At 32.4% G+C, this 16,238-nt stretch overlaps 1 protein-coding gene across 2 annotated transcripts in view; it reads left to right on the plus strand.

The window, feature by feature from the left end:
• Positions 1–16,238, plus strand: part of PSPC1 (paraspeckle component 1) — a 103,350-nt gene that overhangs the window by 48,414 nt on the left and 38,698 nt on the right. The window lies entirely within an intron of this gene.

The following is a 16,238-nucleotide window of genomic DNA, read 5'->3' on the forward strand; positions in this document are numbered from 1 at the left end:
TGTGCTTATTACCCAACGATGACAGTTATCAACACATAGCTGGTCTTTTCATCTTTAAGTATACCCACTTTCCTGAATTACCATTATTTTTTAAATGTTTATTTATTTTGAGAAAGGAAGAACACAGGTGTGAGAGTGGGGGAGGAACAGAGAGAGAGAGGGGTAGAGAGGAAAGATCTCAAGCACGCTCTGCTCTATCAGCATAGAGATATATTTTATATTTTATAAAATATAAATAAAATTTATATATTTTATTTATTTTGTTGGTTTACAATTGGTTTCTTCAAATTGGCTGATAAATCTAGTGTTTTTAGTCTGTAGGTTTTCTCTTCCCCCTTTAAATTTTTTTTTTATCTTTTTAAGTAACAGATCCTTGTTGTATAGAGTATTTCACATCCTATATGGTGTTGAATTTATCCTTGCAGTGATGTTTAACAAGTTTCTTTATCCCTGAGTTTCTCATAAACAGGAGTTCCAAAGATTTGGTCTAATTCAGGTTTTTGTTTTGGGTAGGCAAAATGGTAGGGCAAACACGAATACTTCAAATATGTTATAATGCACATATTCTTATTGTTAACTAACAGTCTTATTCTTCACCTTTAGATGAATGCCATTTTAACAGTCATTATTCTGAAAAATATTTACTAGTGTTTTTTTCTCTAGCTGTTCAAAAGCCATGATTCCTTAATATTATTAAGTCATGACTCTTTTTGCTGGCCTTCTCTGTCCCTGTTCTTCTGTCCCTAGAAAAATTTTAAACTTTTTTCATTAAGAAGGATACGCACAGAAAAAAATACATCCTAACTTGTGTAACTACAAGAAATTTTTATCTTAGCTTGCATCACGTCAGTATCCTTTGACTAAAAATTACGCGGCATTTAAATTCAGTTAGGAAAGTTTCTTATTATTTATAAATCATACTAAAGGTTTAATTGATATCTGAATTCCATTACCAAATTAGTTGAGCGTTTTAAGCATTATAAATTTTCTTTTGAGTAATTTCTAGCATTATTTTGCAATTCTCTTTTTCTTCCTTGGATACATAGTATTTGCTTATGATATATTTTAACCTGTGGCATTTGGTCTTTTGGTTGTTACATGTGAATATAAATCTGTTGGATTTATCAATGCGAGGATATTTTATGATGTCATGAGAGTATGTGGAATTAAAATTTTGCAGGCCCGTGCTCGCTTTGGCAGCACATACACTAAAATTTTGCAGGTCCATGTTTTGGAAACTAGTGATTACATGTTTTTATCTTCAAATACTATCAAGATGTAAACCACCTATGATAACATTTCTTAGGGAAACTATTTCATAACGTGTAGGATTAGGAAATTCTTCCTTGTCCCTTTATGTACCTGAACATTTCTTTTCCTAAAGTGCTTGCTTATGGTTAAAGATGGCGGAATTATCTTTCTTACTATTCTTCTGGCATAAACTTTAAATTCTTGGAACACACGTGTAGCTATTTGTAATAACGTCATATACGTAAATCATTTAGGTGACTTAGGAAAAAAGTAAAATGCATTCTGTTAAACTTTAAGTTGGCTATATCATAAACTTGATTGCAGACTCTTCTTTGAAATTATTTCACAATTTTTAAAATACATACCACTTTTTAATATATGTTCAGTGGCATTTAATATAGGTATAATTAATGAAGGGCAGATTTTAATTTTCTCTATTAAAAAATTATTTGGAAATGTTGGCTACAATTTAAAATTGGAATATGTAGATTCTTTAATTTGAAAACATTTGTTATGTTTAAAATTCATTTTAATGGTGGGTAAAATTTTACAAATATCCAGTGAACTTTGAGAAGAAAAGTATTTAAAATACTCATGATGGATTTTTTGGCATTTCAAAAATAGATTATTGTTTCACAAGATTATGCTCTTAGAAAATGTAGATGATGATCTATTTTAACATTAAGATATCTTTGTTTTCAAGTAGTCACTTAAAGCATATATTGCATATTTGAAGCATCATGAGATTAATTTGGCTAGAGTAGAAGTCAGCAAACTATAGCCTGGGACCACTGCCTAGTTTCATACCACTCTGCCACCGAGCTAAGAATGGTGTTTACATTTTAAAGAGTTGGTGGATAAGAAAATTAAAAGAATGTTAGAAAGTATTTGTGACTCACAAAACCCAAGATATTTACTCTTTCACCCTGTACAGAAGATGTTTGCTAAACCCTGGGCTGGAGAGTTGGTGCTGGGTTTTTTTTGTTTGTTTTTTGTTTCTGTTTTTAATTAATATTCTTGTTAGAGCACAGCATTACTAGATTCTTAATTTTCTGAAGAGAAACTGTATTTAAAATAGTATGTAACAATGGAATTAAATATTTAGGGGAAAATATAGTCTCTGTCGGATTTTTAGATTTTTTTTTGAGACTAGAAATTATAGACAAGTTTTTCATCATTTTGGTATCAGTTTTATTTGGTTCCTAGCTTCATAATGCTTGTTAATATAAGCTAATGAAACACTAAAGAAATGTTAACAAAAGCTCTTTATTGGTCTTGACTATTCTTTGTTAATAGAGAAAACATTGAATTGTATCAGTTATTCTTCATTTACTTTGAAAACTGTCTTTGGGAAAAATTTTTAAATTAATGTTTGTTTTTGTTTTTAAAAGCTTTGAAATTAGGCCCTCTTATGTGCTTTCTCTTTTTTCACTGTTCAGTTTAAAGGGAGGAATCAAATGGTAAGTGTTCAGCTTGCCCAAGTAGTAAGAGTGAAAGTATAAAGTAGATTTACTTGGTTTAAGATGCCACCACTCATTTCTTTCTAATATTCCTATTAGATATATTCCAACACAAATAATAGTATGGGTTTTAAAGTATGAAATCTGATATTCATATTTTGTTCCTTGAATAATAATTTTTTTTTAAGTAATAAAACAGGGAAAACACACAGTCATGTCTGGTCATGTTTTTCTTTGTTAGCCTCAACTTTATCATAATTTTATGACATATGAACATATTTTTAAGGGTTTCAAAGATATGTCAGAACTTCGTTAACTAGTGGTTGCCATTTTAATTTCATACCTTATTTCTTAGAAGTCAAGCTCTTTGATAATAGCTCTGGTAATCATAAATTAAACATGTTACTTTTCATTTCTATAGCATAATATATTTTTGGCTACCATAACAATGTATATATTTTTGTGCTGTGCCCTAAGTACACTTAGGCTTATCTTTATTATAGCTGAGTGTATTTGAACCATTTTCTAGATAGTACTTACTAGATTGAGATTTTCTACTTACACAATTTAATAGCTTTTGAGGTTACTCCACTTACTATAGATTAAGTAGTTTATTTTTTATTTTTATTTTTTATTTTAAAATGTTTATTTTTGAGAGAGAGAGAAAGTGTGAGTCGGGGGCGGGGCAGAGAGAGAGGGAGACAGAGGATCCAAAGTAGGCTCTTTGCTGACAGCGGAGAGCCTCCTGTGGGGCTGGAACTCAAGAACCTTGAGATTATGACGTGAGCTTAAGTCAGATGCTTAACTTACTGAGCCACTCAGGTGCCCCTAGACTTAGGAGTTTAAACATTTAAATACTACAGTGTACCAGTCTTTTTCTGTGGATTCAGTTTGCCTTGGAGTAAAGTGGAGGTTTTAATTAGAATATTTTTTAATGAAGTTTCTTAGAGTAAACTTGGCTTTCTTGAGAAAATGATATTATAAAAACATGTACATGCTACTGTAGTTGTATGTAGTTGTATCAAGTAGTTATAAACTACCTTGTATAGGTAAATTGGGGCAGTGTTTTAAGACTTTAGAAGTATTTTTTTTTATTAGAAGTTTCTTTTTGGTGTGGTAAATATTAATATTTGTTTTTTAGTGAATAAAAGAATAGCCCTTCAGATTTTTGAAATACATACATGAAGAATATTGAAGAATTTTGAAGAATTTTTATTTTTGTTTGAGTAGGTGGGAATAGCCTTGGATATTTAAACATATGTACATAATAAACCTGAAAATAAATGTACATTACATGCTAAGGCAGTAATTTGATCCAGTTATGTGTCTTTTGTTAGAATTGTTCCATTGTAGCTACCTAGTATGTTAGGCCAAAAGCATTAAAGAGATGTAGCCAGAGGCTAAGGGTATAATGCCTCTTCCATGGTAGTGTTTTTCAAATAGTGCATAATAAACACTCAGGGATCTTTTTTAAAAATGTAGGTTTTTGTCTTAGGTCTTCAACCTACAAATTGAATCATTTTGTGATTCTAGTAGAATCTAATGCATTCTCCGTTGATCACAGTTTTGGCTAAATTCACTAGTTTTCAACCTTTGCAGCACATCTATGGAACTTAAAGAAAAATGCCTGCGTTCCAATCCACTACATATTTTTGATACAGTGGGTCTGGGTTGGAGCCATGGGATCTGCATCTTAAGAAGCTCTTCAGCTTGCTTATTTTCATTAGCAAAAATAGACTATTAGCCATATGTTGAAATGAGACATAGTCGAAATATTGAAATAAGAATAGTAGTAGTTCAATTTTTTATGGGACCTGGGGAGTTGAAGGGAGGGCTCAGAGTCAATCAACTTGGGGAATAGGATTCATACACTTAACAATGTAAGTAGCACAACATTCTATGTGAATAGTGTTCTGTGGGATTTTGGTGTGACAACTTTGGTGTGAAAGTTGAGCTTTCAGCCTGTATGTGGACAATACCTACAGGTATTGTCTCAGATCATACATTAACTTTTTAAACTTTGTTTTTTAAGTATTTCATCTAGACTGGGGGTTGACAGACTAGGGTAAGCCTGGTCAAATCTGAACACTGCCTGTTGTGTTTATGTTTTGCTTATAGATGCTTTGCCCAAAGATGATAGAGTTGACTAGTTGTGACACAACCGTATGAGACTATATCAAGCCTCTCTGGCCTGCAAAGCCTGAAATATATACTATTCTGGCCCTTTACCAAAAAAGTTTGCCGACCCCTGGTCTAGGTCCAGATTGTTGGGAGTTGGGAGGAATCTGTAAAAAGTGACTCATGTTAACCAAACTCAAAGAGTTTGTGAATTAAAAGTAAATTTATTAATCAATATGCTTTTTTCCAGTGTTTATAGAAGTCTCATTGAACAGAGCACCTTTTATCCTAGAATCAAAGTCCCTGAAGAGTCCAAATTAGTGACCTGAAGGTTTATTGGTAGTCATGGTTATAAATCAGAGCAAAAGTTATTAGAGGAACTGTTTGATAAAGCATCATTGCCCCACAGGTGATATCTTAGAGTTTTCAAATGTTTTCTTAGTAGAGACGTAAAGCATTGTTCTTTCAAATGTTCCCTTCTCTTGATCAGCATTGCCAAATTTGACCTATTTAATCAGCCACTTCTTTATGTTAGTCTTTTTTCCTCCTCCTTGAGTGGGCATTGTTTCTCTTAACTGATTTACTTACAACCCAGCTTTCTCTGATGTGCCATGTACAAAACTCAAAACAGAAACTCTAGCTAGTAATAAAATTTCATTAATAGATGTTGGCAGAGAGAACTGATGATAATCATTAATTACTAATAAGTAGGTACAAATAACATTTTCTGAAATGATCTGTGAATTTTTGAGAGAAGTTGCCATTTTGTGGTTTCCACGTGGCTATTACTCCTCTTCCTATAAATTATTTAGCTCTAATAAATGATTTGATTTTATTGCAGAAGAAGATTATTTTTTAGAAGTCTAAATACCTGAAGCATTCAGAAAAAGGACATATTTTACAAGGGATTTTTATAGCATCTTCATTATTCTGTGGAAATAACAGAAGAATCATTTGCTGTAGAGCTTGGTGTCAGATTTAGGTGTGACCTAGGGGGGCAGGTTAGTACCTATTGCTGTTATAATAGTAGCTCAGTTACAGTGGTTTGGGCATGATGATGATGATGATCAAAATTATAGCATTTACGTTGCAGTGATCTCCCATATAATGTTCTAGTTGTGACCAGTGTTTTTATTGTTAATGTTTTCATTTATTTACTAAAATAATTTAATGTGTTTCTTACAGTGAGACAAGAACTTTTCTCAATATTTGGGATGGAGCGTAATTGGAACTAGACTTATGCTTTTGTAGTCCAGTGAATACAGAAATCAATATGTGTTTATGTATGTTATGTTCATATATACTTTGGAAGTGATCGTTAGAATTTTGACGATTGGGGGTATTTGGGTTGAAGAAATGTATCACTTTTAACCAGCTGTTGACATCTTTGATCACTTCTCAAAAGGATTTTTTAATAGTTTTAGTATTACCTAATCATTTGTAGGGGAAAACCTCAAGAATTTTCAACCAAACTAGGACAACTGAATATAGGTACTATTTAAAGTTACTTTTTTTTACAGCAGGCATAAAATGGGCAGTCTCTTGCAAACCAGGATGTATGGTTATCTTAATCATACATTATGATTACAAATAATGGTTTTTTCTTCTTCTGTTTTATCATTCATATTTAAAAGTCTTCCAAATGACTCCAAAGGGAAATGCTTACTGAGCCTCTCTTAAACTCTATACCAACTTTACCAGAGGATACTTTATTGTACTTATTTTTATGTCATATTAGATGACTAGTGTCTTTTTTTTGTCTTAACCTTCCATTAGAGTTTCAGAGAGGCTTATAATCCAGAAAAATTTCTTTATCTCTTTTTTTCTCCTGGAGAATGTCTGCATACACTTAGTGCATGCATAACCTTCTGTTACTACTCACCTCAGCTGTATCATTTTTAATAATGATTCTTTTTTAGTACTTACCACATTGCATTCTAATTATTTTCTGATTTTGTTGTCCACTAATTGATCTTTCATTGAGTTTTTGAGTTTGAGAGTGTTGCATTTGTCATATTGTGGTTACTTCGATGTAAACAGAGAATTAAATAGTTTGGTGTCTTATTTTTCAGATACCAGTGCAGCTTAGTCACATGGTTTTCAGTGTTGTTTATGGGCCACTGTACTTTGGTATTTATTGAATACTAATGTCTCATGTTAAACATCTGTAGTTTTGAAACGATTGGTGTTAAGACTATTGATGTATTTTTGTAGACTTCATAATGGAATCCCATAATGAAGAGTAAGTTTTTAAAAAACAGTCAAATAACAATTTTTGATGTTTGGTTTTCAGTACACCTAACTATTCATCGATCTCACTTGGATATCCCATCAGAGTGTTAGACTTACAGAAGGATTTTAGAGGTTTCCATTTAGTAAGAAAATTTGGTCACTGTTTTTACTGTGTTCAAAGTGCTGAGTACCATAGAGGATACAGAAGTGAATCAAGTTGAGGATTAGGTCTTTGAGTATTTTATTTATTTTGTTAAAAAAAATTTAATGTTTTATTTATTTTTGAGAGAGAGAGAGAGAGACAGACAGACAGCATGGGCGGGGGAGGGGATGGAGACAGAGAGGGAGACACACAATCTGAAGCAGGCTCCAGACTCTGAGCTGTCAGCACAGAGCCCTCTGCGGGGCTTGAACTCAAGAACTGTGAGATCATGACCTGAGCCGAAGTTGGTCAACTGACTGAGCCACCCAGGTGCCCCGTGTCTTTGATTAGAGTATTGTAGGTGCAGAGTATCTGCATAGAGTGCACAGAGATAAAGCTAAAAAGTTTTGAGAGTCTAGGGGCACCTGGGTGGCTCAGTCGGTTAAGTGTCTTAACTCTTGATTTTGGTTCAGGTTATGAGCTCATGGTTCATGGATTCAAGCCCCGCGTCTGGCTCCATACTGACATCATGGAGTCTGCTTTGGATTCTCTTCCTCTCTTCTCTCTCTGCCCCTCCCCTGTGTGTACGTGTGTGTGCTCTCTCTTGAATAAACTTTAAAAATAAGTTTTGAGAGTATAGAAAGAGATTGCAAAGGGAGTGTCGAGTGCATTGAGTAGCCTCAGCACTGTTGTGGAACTTATTTGGGTGTATTTTTTTTAATGTTTTTTTAAAATTTATTATTGAGAGAGTGAGCAGGAGTGGGGAAAGGGCAGCGTGGGGGACGGGGACAGAGGCTCCAAAGTGGGCTCTGCATTGATAGCAGCGTGTTCGATGGAGCGCTTGAACCCACGAATTGTGAGATCATGACCTGAGCCAAAGTCAGATGCTCAACCAACTGAGCCACCTAGGCGCCCCTGAGTGTTTTTTTTTTTTTTCTTTTAAACTGATATGATTGGTTTATTATTCCACTGTGTTGTAGGTATACCTCATGTCTTTTCATTTGAAATGGTAAGTTCTTTGAATCGTACTTGGTTCAGAATGGTAAGACTTTTAGCTTAATGTTTACCTTTTTTGAGGGGTTGGAGAAGAGGAAAGTCAAGATTGGTAAATAGAGGTGTTTAACTAAAGTAAACACTTTTGAGATGTCAAATATGTATAATAAAACTAGTAGGAATTTTTACATATTAAATAATTTGAATTAAAAAGATTCTATGAAGACATAAAAATTTAGCTTGTTATTTCTGCTTTGTGACTTCTTAATGGAATACTTAGAAACCCCCCTTTAAGTTCTACAAGGTGATTTAAAAAAGTTTTTTTTTTTTTTAGGTCAGTCTCAATCTAGTATCTTCTTTACTTTATATTGAGGACATGAAGTTCTGTTGTGTCACCTGAAATATCAGAGTTTTATACCAAATTAGACTAAATAAATGTGAATGTCTATGGATAGTTATTATCTAACTGTTAGTGGCAGGAAACTTGGGTTTGTGAGCATTCTCTGCTGATGAAATGCATTTATTTCTGTTTAAAATATCAAGTAATTGAAAAGTATATGGGTAAGTTTGCCTGTACTTTGTCTTATGATATCCTGCACTATATTGTACACCACGTTTCAAAACCTGTTTTCTTGTTGTAAATTTACCATGTTTCTCAGAAGGTAACTTCTTCATTTGTCCTGTTACTGGTTTTCCTAAATTCTGCTTTTAAACAATTGATATGCTTATAATAGTAGTTTTTCTTATAAATTTGTGTTTTAAATACCTGAATTTTATTTAGTTACCACTTAAATATTTTTAAAATTACTATAATTGAACCTGTTGTTTTGAGTTGTCTACTTAAGAAAACTATGTAATTTGTTAAAATTTCATAGCTTATGGTATACTAACTACTAAGATAATTTGTTTAATACCTAGCATCACAGAAAGATTCCCCATTAAATATATACTTAATTCTTTATACATTGGAACACTTGTGCTTTGTTTGCACCTTCCACTGCTTTTTTCTGTTGATGGGACCAGCTTGGAATTGCTTCTTGTACAGTTTATATTTGTTCTTTTGTTTCATCTTTCATACCTTGGTCTGGCCAGTCATGTTAGTTGTTTTGACTTTGATAAGGAAATGTACTGGTTAGGAGGTTATGAGTGAAGAGTTGCAAACCAATTACCAGTATTATGTGAGCTTTAATAGGATAGTACTAAAAATACTGTGTTTGTGTTGTAGCTGATACTATCATGGATGATTTCTTTAAGAGTTTAGGATAAAATAACTAAATTTGAAGAATAGATATTCCTAATCAGTTTCAGTCTTTAAAAGCCTGTCTTTAGAGTTTGCTATGACAAGTGAAAAAAGATGATGATAATAATTTTGAAAGTATCCCTTGGATATGTGATTAAAACTCTTCTCAGCTGAATATAAATTTGTTTAAATATAAATTTATTCTCTTCTGTCTTTTGATATATGGTGGATTATTTATAATTAGATTTAATTAATCTTCAGTTAGAAAATCACTCTATTTATTAAAAAGCAGCAGTTAAGTTTTGAATTTGACAGGTGGCACCAGAATAATCTTTTAAGATTCCTGAACCAGGCTTTAAAAATACATTGAATGAATTTAGATTCAGAGGTATGTTTTGAGGTTAACAAATGCAGTGAGCTAAGAGTAAGCCCCCCTTTTTGTATTTGTTGTTTCATTTTATTTCTGATTTGAAATTTAACAAGTAACAAAGTTTTATTTCATGACAAAAATTTGTAGTATAAATTTATATATGGAATTGATTATTCAAAAAGAAACATTAAATTTTTTTAATGGTTTTTATTTTATTAGTTTTTAAATATTTATTTAGAGAGAACGAGTTGGGGAGAGAGGCAGAGGGAAAGAGCCTGATGCAGGGCTCCATCCTTTGAATCGTGAAATCATGACCTGAGCTGAAATCAAGAGTCGATGCTTAGCTGACTAAGTCACCCAGGTGCCTCTAAGAGACTATTTTTTATTAATTAATTAATTAATTAATTGTATTTTATTTTACTGTATTTTATTTTATTGTATTATTTTATTTTATTTTATTTTATTTTATTTTATTTTATTTTATTTTATTTTATTTTTTATTTTTTTTATGAGAGACTATTTTTTAGAGCAGTTTTAAATTCATAGCAGAATTGAGCCGAAGATAGATTTCCCATATACCTCCTTCCCCTAACTTACCGACTCCTTCATTATCAAATTGACACATCCTTATCACCCAAAGACCATAGGGTTTACTCTTGGTGTTGCACAGTCTGTGGCCTTTGGCAAATATGACATGTACCCATTGTTAACACTATACAGGATAGTTTCACTGCCCTAAAAATCCTCTGTCCTCTGCCTGTTCATCCCTCCCTCCTTCCTTATCTTGGGCAAGCACTGATTTTGTTACTGTCTTTATAGTTTTGACTTTTTCAGAATGTCATATAGTTGGAATTGTAATATATAGACTTTTCATATTGGTTTTTTGGTAATGGCATTTTAGGTTACTCTGTGTCTTTTCGTGGCTTAATAGCTTGTTTATTTTCAGTGCCAAGTAATGTTTCATTGTCTGGAGGTACTGCAGTTTGTTGATCCATTCACCTAATAAGGACATGTTGGTTTCTTCCAAGTTTTTGCAATTATGACTAAATTTAGTTGCTATTAACATCCATGTGCAGGTTTTTGTGCGGTCATAAGTTTTCATCTTTGTGTAAATACCAAGGTTTGTGGTTGCTGGATTGTATGTATGTATGTTTAGTTTTGTAAGAAACTGTTAAATTGTCTTCTAGAAAAGTAAACATGCCATTTATAATCCCTATCAGCAATACATTAGAATTCCTATTTCTCTACATCCTTGTCATGCTTTGTGTTGTCAGTGTTTAGGATTTTGGCCATTCTGATTGATGTGGTATCTCACTGTTGTCTTAATTTGCAATTCCCTAATGATATATGGTGTAAAAATATCATTTTAACAACCACATAACTGAAGAACATTTCTCCAGTATTCAGGGGTGCAGATATCATGGAATGCATGTATTCAAATTGAGGGTAAAAAAAATCACCATAAATTGTATTTATTGAAAGACTGTCTCATGTTACTTAAAAACATCCCCCCTTCTCTGTCTAGTAGTGAGTAAGTAGTATGTTTGGGAAATTCTTGTTTTTAATTACTTGAAGTAGAAATTTTAAGTCTTCCAAGCATTCTCTGTTGGTTATGTTGGAAAGTTTGCGTGCTATTATTTATATCAGTGGAAACATGTCTTACTTCCCTTTTTAGTTTAAAATTATTTTTATTTTAACAGTATTGTAACACTTTTTAAAGGAGTGAATAATTTCTTGGCAAAGATACCTAGTGGTTATTTTTGTAATTTTTCTTTATACCTATTTCTTAATATTTCATGTAATTGATTTTTATTCCAGTTTTTTTTCCAGATATGTTGTGTTTGTTATATAGTGAAAATTTCAGATACTAATAGTTTATTTCTCCTTAAAAGTTTAACTAGATATCTAATAATCTTATTATTCTTTTGTGTAAACTTCTCCAGTGAAGGAAAAGATAGATTTCTAAGTGCTAAATGAAATTTATATTTAGGAATGTTTAATGATAAGAAGGTCGAATCTTGTTATTTCCCAAAACTTAGAATCTTCTCTAAAATTATATATCATTTAGTAGATTTAAATGTTCTGTATCAGTATTTTTACATCAAGAATTTTAGCATTTTCTCTATTAAGACATTGAACCTAAGTGGTACATGGTGATCCCTTGTCAATCCCTAGAAGTTTCTTCAGAAGTGTACATGAAAGATGTTTACGGATTAAAGAATAATGATCCTTGTCATTCTAACAAGGATTTAGATTAATGAGTGTTAGATGAATATATTCTATCAACTCATTGCAAAGTGTTGTGTCAGTTGATACTATGTTGTCATTTCTGTAGCTCACTTTTCTAAACCTTAGGCATATAGTATAATTTATTTTAGCCTTATTTTTGTATTGTGTGAATTCTTTAAATTTGGTTATCTAAAAAAAGTAAACTACGAGATCTTTAAATTCACAGGTTGGTATCCTGAGTGTTAAGTATTAAAGGAAAAGATCCTATTTTACATAAAATAATGTTTAGTTTACATTAGTGCAGATTTTCTGCTGCTTAAATTTTCATGAGCAAATACTGACCGGAACTTAGAAGCAGTGGTTCTTAATCTCTTTGGTTTTGATATCTTTTTACACTGTTAAAAATTATTGAAGACCCCTAAGAGCTTTTGTTTAGGTTATGTCAGTCAGTGTTTACCATATTAGAAATTAAGAGAGAAACTTGACAGAAAATGGGTTGTAGTGGGAACAGTTGCCTTATATTATATTTTTGCAGATCTTTTTGAAGTTCCACTTTAATGTAGTGGGAAGAGCGGTATTGTTTTACTCTTTTATAAATTTATTCAATGTTTGACTTTATAGGAAATGGCTGGATTCCCATATTTGCTTTTGCATTCCATCTGTTGCAAAATGCTCTTTTGGTTGAAGTGCATGAAGAAAATCTGGCTTCACTTAGATAAATTAGTAAATGGAGATGAGTATATTTTAACATTTACAGATAATTGTGGATATTTTTGTTTAATATTACAGTGAAACTTGACAGTTTTCACTGTATTACAATCCGTTGGGCTGCCTTAAACTTTGAATGGATCTTTTACCAATGCATGATTTTGTAATGTCATATACCAAACATTACAAAAATATTGACCTACTGAGTTATGCAAATCTTCCATATTTTAATGTATTTTATTATACAAAATAAAAAACAAGTCACATTTTTAAAATATCAACCACTGATCTTGTCAGAAAATGTGTACCAAACACTGTCCAAAAGTATAGCATTCCTGTGATACCTTTTGTAAGCCAAAATGGCATAAAATGAAGAAGCAGTTACCATTAATATTTATATAAAAAATGTTTTGAGGGTTTCCAGGCCCAAAAAATAACCCCTTAGGCTTCTCTGAAACCTTAGGACACATCTTGGTAGCTGATGCACAGAATAAGTCAAGTTAGAGCACAGATGTTCACAGATACAGGCGGCTTGGTGTTGAGATGTTGAGTCTAGTTCCCAGGGAAAGAAAGAGCTTGGTCGTGCCAGTCTTGCTGCTCTAGGTTTGTGCTGCCTCTGAAATTGCTTGCTGCAAAACACACTGAACTTTATTTTTACTTTTTGCCTTTTTTCCATAAAAGTGAAAATATTTGGATGCTGTTTGGTTAGCAGAAACACTACAAATGTAGGTGTCTCATAAAAGCTAAGTGGTGTAATGCATGCACACTTTCAAAAAGCAAGGAATACCTGTACACAAGTCAGTAACCATAGTTTGTCAGATGACATCTTGTTCAGTTTGCATCCCAGTCATAAGAATGGTTTTTCTTGAAGAAGAACCACCCTATTTCAGAATGCAAGCAGAAATGCTTTATGTATGTATCTTGTTTTCTTGCATAGATTATTAAAAAGGCATGTGGTGGTTTAATACTCATTTTAACTGCTTCATCTAGGTACTCATAGTTGAAAATTTAAAACTGCAGTTTGTGTGTGAAGAATACAATGATAGTTACTAGTAAAAATTGAATTGAAGTGCCTTAATTTGTGCTAAAATCTCAACATTTTTGCCTGTCATTGCTTTTGCATCATCCACACAATAGTTGATAGACTGAAAAGCCCAACTAGATAAGAGTCTTATATCCATGTTCTAGTGTTTATTTTTTTTATTATTTTTTATTATATATTTTAATTTTTTAATTTATATTCAAGTTAGTTAGCATGTATGTTCTAGTGTTTAGTATGAAAAGTTTTGAATTTGTGTGCTTCCTGAAAAAGTCTTGCGGACTCAGTACTCACATCAACCACACTTTGAGAATCCACTGTTTTAATGGAATGCTGCTTTGATATGTGGTTCTGGAAATTAGTCATATTTTATTTACTTTTGTGGTCACCTGTGAATATAAGCATAGTTCAGTGACAGGCTCAGGAATACATACATACAATTAAAAAAAATAATGTCTTTTAAAAATTTTAATGTTTATTTTTGAGAGAGAGAGAGAGACAGACAGACAGACAGACAGACTGAGTATGAGCGGGGGAGGGGCAGAGAGAGAGGGTGACACAGAATCCGAAGCAGGCTCCAGGCTCTGAGCTGTCAGCACAGAGCCGTACGTAGGGCTCGAACTCATGAACCACGAGATCATGACCTGAGCTAAACAGACGCTCAACCAACTGAGCCACCCAGGTGCCCCAGAAAGGCACAACTTCTTATGAACATAGAATAAATTAAAAACCTTGCCTTTTTTAGTCTTTGTTGGAATCCTTGAAAAAAAAAATGAAGCTGCTTTGTGAAGGTGAAAACTTTATAAACTCTATTTTGGCAGAATTTCATAGGTCAGTTCAAACTTGAGTAAGTTATTTGACAGTGCTGTGCCTTAGTTTTATGATCTTTAAAATCAGATAACAGTAGACCTATCTTACAGGGTTGCTATGAAGAGTAATTGAATTAATTAAACCAAATTTTTATCATAGATTTATTATCTTGTTACAGTGCAGTCTTTCAAAATTTGGTTTATATTATGCGCCAGTTATAACTTCAGATATTAGAATTCATGGAAGTGAAGGTCTTGTGTATTTCTTTTTGGATGGGTACATAGTTACAGTGAATTTCAAGTGTTTCTCACTGACATTTGATAAATCAAGTTATAATGAGAAGTATTGTCTTAATTTTATTGTTTAACCTACCCTTAAATATAATGTGATTCTTGCATTTTACTAGAAATAAGTAGCAGTGAATTTTTAGAAAATAACAGTAACCTTAAGACATGACCTTATAGGAAGCCGAAAAGTTCTTTTGCTCTTTCTAAAATAGCTAAAAAATAATCTGTCATCTAATTATACCATCTCATTTTCTTAGTCTTACATGTGAAGCTGTATAAAATAGTACTTGGTACTTTTCTTTAAGGAAATGTCAACAATACTAAGTATGGAATATATGTATGTTTAGTGGAAAATGCTATAATATATAGGTGTTTTAGCATAGTGATAGGCTACATTAGCATGGATTATCATAAGACATTCTGATTATCTCATTTAAAGAAAGATATTATAGAACTGGAATCAGTTTCTAATAGAGCATCAGGGAATGTTATGGCCACTGTTGAATAATTGACTTAAAATCATAAATCTAGGGGCACCTGGGTTAGTCAGTAGAGCATGTGGCTCTTGATCTTGAGGTAATGAGTTTGAGCCCCACACTGGGTGTGGAGAATACTTAATTAATAAAAGCTTTTTTGAAAACCTATATAGTCTCTCCAGAATTCTGCTAATGAAGGAAATGGAATAGAATAATTTAAGAACAATTTTTTAAAAGTACTTTGTGAATAATAAAGCTAAACGTTACTTTGGAAAGTGATAGGTAAAGCTGAAATTGTAAGGAGATAGTAAAAAAGTTGTCTCCCTCCTTGCCCCCACCAGTGAATCACAGGCATCAAGTTAGCATGTCAGAATTTATAAGGGAGATTTGAAAATTGAAGTCTCAAACAGTAAGACTGTCATAATTACCATGTTAGTGGCTAGATGCTGCACTTCTCATCTTTAACAGTTAAGGCAAATCCAAAAGTAAAAATACAAATTATTAATCCCTTATTCCCCAAAAATGTCATGATCAAAAAAAAAATCCATGTATTTTACTGTGGTGCTGAAATGGACCAGCTTTTCAGTAACAAGAATCTGCTATAACTAATACCTGGAATAGTTTGGATATGCTGAATATCCAGTCCACATTTTATCAGGTTTTAGTGATGAGGAAAGACAACTTGGTTTGATTTATTGATGATAGTATTATGTGATCATAAAATAGTATTTTCCATATGACTTCATCAGAAATCCATTCTATAAAATACTCTAGCTCTTTTGCTAGTCAGTAGTGTCCATCACTAGCCGGAAGTTTTATGAGAAGAGACAAATTTGTTTTTTGTAAAGTTTAAAAAAAAAAACAGTCTAAAGAAAGATTTGGG

Source organism: Panthera pardus, unplaced genomic scaffold (genome assembly GCF_024362965.1).
Source record: "Panthera pardus isolate Hobbes unplaced genomic scaffold, ASM2436296v1 HiC_scaffold_1, whole genome shotgun sequence".
Classification (NCBI taxonomy): domain Eukaryota; kingdom Metazoa; phylum Chordata; class Mammalia; order Carnivora; family Felidae; genus Panthera; species Panthera pardus.